Genomic DNA, 4,262 nt, shown 5'->3' with positions numbered 1-4,262 from the left:
TAGTCCACTGTAGTTCATCAAACAATGTACCACAAACATCTAGTCCACTGTAGTTCATCAAACAATGTACCACAAACATCTAGTCCACTGTAGTTTATCAAACAATGTATCACCAACATTTAGTCCACTGTAGTTCATCAAACAATGTACCATCAACATCTAGTCCACTGTAGTTCATCAAACAATGTACCACAAACATCTAGTCCACTGTAGTTCATCAAACAATGTACCACAAGCATCTAGTCACTATGCATAACTCTGGAATACAGAAGTATTCATCAGTCCTGATTTAATAGTGATGAGTTAAAATCATTAAACATAACTTTGGGACATAGAAACAGTGTAACAGTGATGAGATGAAATCGTTAAACTTAGATATTGCTTCAATAAAGTCCTTTCAGTAATTTTTCAAATGTTGCAAGTTTTGAATATGTTTCACCTATGTTTGAACATATAATGTTGACAACAAGTAACGGTGAAAATATTCCTAGCCCTCCCTTTGTTTCTTGTTCACCGGTAACTGATCGGATTCGTTATGAGTAATCCATTCTTAGAGACAGTACTTTAAAGTTCACATAAAGTGGCACAGTGTAATCGTTTTGTTAATACGATAAGCTCGTGTTACTTACATCCCTAGCGGGATCAAATCTATATGCTCTGTATAAATAAATATATTTAACTTTATTTTCTTTTTTCACGAAGATTAACTTTTATAAGCGAGGCATAGACTAGATAGAAGCTACCCCTGGCGGGTAGGACGTTCGATCACATGATCAATGACACCCTGGGGACACCCATTGTTCCCCAACCTTTTGGAGGACTCATTTCCGTGTTAAACGTTTGTAATCCCATTAACCAGTTTAACTGATAAGAAGGGAGCAGAGCGGGGTTACTCTTTATTCTGACCAATCTCAGACTTGATCGAAGATTAATGATAAATTATACGTTATTTAGCTTCAATACTAAAACACCAGTAAACGGAATACAATCACTGTTAGGTAAAGTTACCAATTGTTAATTTGGGTTTTTTACAACAGACTTTGTCTTGTAAGGTTATCTTATTTATCAGAAAAATGACGTTGTTAGCGATTGATGAAGCAGTAATATATATAATTAATAACATAGTGAGTAACGAACATGGATTAGAATCATTCCATGAAGACAGAATATAATACATAGTAAGTATCGTACATGGATTAGAATCATTCCATGAAGACAGAATATAATACATAGTAAGTAACGTACATGGATTAGAATCATTCCATAAAGACAGAATATAATACATAGTAAGTAACGTACATGGATTAGAATCATTCCATAAAGACAGAATATAGTACATAGTAAGTAACGTACATGGATTAGAATCATTCCACGAAGACAGAATATAATACATAGTAAGTATCGTACATGGATTAGAATCATTCCATGAAGACAGAATATAATACATAGTAAGTATTGTACATGGATTAGAATCATTCCATGAAGACAGAATATTATACATAGTGAGTATCGTACATGGATTAGAATCATTCCATAAAGACAGAATATAGTACATAGTAAGTAACGTACATGGATTAGAATCATTCCATAAAGACAGAATATAATATCCACGTACGATACTTACTATGTATTATATTCTGTCTACATGGAATGATTCTAATCCATGTACGATACTCACTATGTATTATATTCTGTCTTTATGGAATGATTCTAATCCATGTACGATACTCACTGTGTATTATATTCTGTCTTTATGGAATGATTCTAATCCATGTACATTACTCACTGTGTATTATATTCTGTTTTCATGGAATGATTCTAATCCATGTACGATACTTACTATGTATTATATTCTGTCTTCATGGAATGATTCTAATCCACGTACGTTACTCACTATGTATTATATTCTGTCTACATGGAATGATTCTGATCCATGTACGATACTCACTGTGTATTATATTCTGTCTTCATGGAATGATTCTAATCCACGTACGTTACTCACTGTGTATTATATTCTGTCTACATGGAATGATTCTAGTCCATGTACGATACTCACTATGTATTATATTCTGTCTTTATGGAATGATTCTAATCCATGTACATTACTTACTATGTATTATATTCTGTCTACATGGAATGATTCTAATCCATGTACATTACTTACTATGTATTATATTCTGTCTACATGGAATGATTCTAATCCATGTACGTTACTTACTGTGTATTATATTCTGTCTTCATGGAATGATTCTAATCCATGTACAATACTTACTATGTATTATATTCTGTCTTCATGGAATGATTCTAATCCATGTACGTTACTTACTATGTATTATATTCTGTCTTTATGGAATGATTCTAATCCATGTACGTTTCTCACTATGTATTATATTCTGTCTTTATGGAATGATTCTAATCCATGTACGTTACTTACTATGTTAGAATCATTCCATGAAGACAGAATATAATACACAGTGAGTAACGTACATGGATTAGAATCATTCCATGAAGACAGAATATAATACATAGTGAGTATTGTACATGGATTAGAATCATTCCATGTAGACAGAATATAATACACAGTGAGTAACGTAGATGGATTAGAATCATTCCATGAAGACAGAATATAATACATAGTAAGTATCGTACATGGATTAGAATCATTCCATGAAGACAGAATATAATACATAGTAAGTAATGTACATGGATTAGAATCATTCCATGAAGACAGAATATAATACACAGTGAGTAACGTACATGGATTAGAATCATTCCATGTAGACAGAATATAATACATAGTAAGTATTGTACATGGATTAGAATCATTCCATGTAGACAGAGCAATAAGAAAATAATACACAGCAACTTTGCATCATTAACTTCCGTGTATAGAATCTAAAGCGGGTTTATCACATGCCATTAATCCTAAAAGTGGATGTCTCATCTCTAATAAATTCTCAACCCTTAATGTTAAGCAAGCGTATCCTTTGTAATAAACTTATGATCCTTAATCCTAAAATCATCTCTAATCATTTCAATGTCGTATATTTTTTTTTACTCAGAATTGTTACTTATCTCTCTATCTGAAGAAATCCGCTATCTGTTTTGGGGAAATTTATGTGGAGTCCCTGATATAAGAATATCCATAGTTATATTTTAGCAAGAAACGTTTGAAGAGAACAACATTTCTAGAGAGTAATTTAAATATTGATGGCTTAGCAGGAGAAGAGCAAGAGCTATCCAACTTGGTGAAATACCTCGACATAGCATCTACAGATCAGTGCAGAGAAGACAACAACGTCAGCATTGAGATCAATGTACGCGGACAAAGACTTGAAACAGTAACAATATCTGGGATTGTCACAGTTGAGGGTTCCAAACCTGAGATACTTTCGAGGATTGCGCAGACTACAACAGAGCTGGCAAGGTTGGAACGAATATGGAAAGACAATAAAATTACTCTTAGTTCCCAAGTTAGGCTGTTGTCATATCCATATTTCTGTATGCTTGTGAAACACGGACACTGACAGCAGATATAAAAAGAATAATACAGGCCATGGAAATGAGTTGCTTCTGAAAGATCTTGTGCATGTCATATAAAGACCGTTTTACCAACGAAGAGGTCCGCAACAAGATCCAACCATACGAAGATCTCTTGACCATTGTCAAAAAACCTCAAACTGAAGTGGTTTGATCACGTCTCACGGTCATCTGGCTTGGTAAAGACCATCTTACAAGGCACCGTGAGAGGGAAAAGTAGAACAGGTGGGAAGACAACATCAAAGAGTGGACAGGCCTGGAGTACGTCAATTCCCAGAGGGCGGTGGAAAACCGGAAAAGAGCTGATTGCAAAGTCGTCAGTGGTGCCCCAACGACCCCAACGGTTAAGAGAAATGAAGTGAAATTTAAATATTCAGATATATATAGTAAAACTAGAATATTGATATGTTCATTCAGTATCAGTTATTTTCCTTTTAAACTAACTATCCATCCAGTCTTCGTTCTCTTCTTCAGCCTTGTTCAAGAAGTTCGTTTTGTCATATCCTTTCTTTGTTCAGTTATTCTTTAAATAACAGTCTGTTTATTCCATCCTTGAGTTATATCAACATGTTCTTGTTATTTAATATAACCTAAATATATGTAAATGTGTACAGTTCACTAATTCTGTTTATCTTCCTAGACATGCTAATATTCTATATTCTTCCTAGACATGCTAATATTCTATATTCTTCCTAGACATGCTAATATTCTATATTCTTCCT

This window comes from Limulus polyphemus, unplaced genomic scaffold (genome assembly GCF_000517525.1).
Source record: "Limulus polyphemus unplaced genomic scaffold, Limulus_polyphemus-2.1.2 Scaffold4414, whole genome shotgun sequence".
In the NCBI taxonomy this organism is placed as follows: domain Eukaryota; kingdom Metazoa; phylum Arthropoda; class Merostomata; order Xiphosura; family Limulidae; genus Limulus; species Limulus polyphemus.
Note: the sequence above shows the minus strand (reverse complement) of the source record.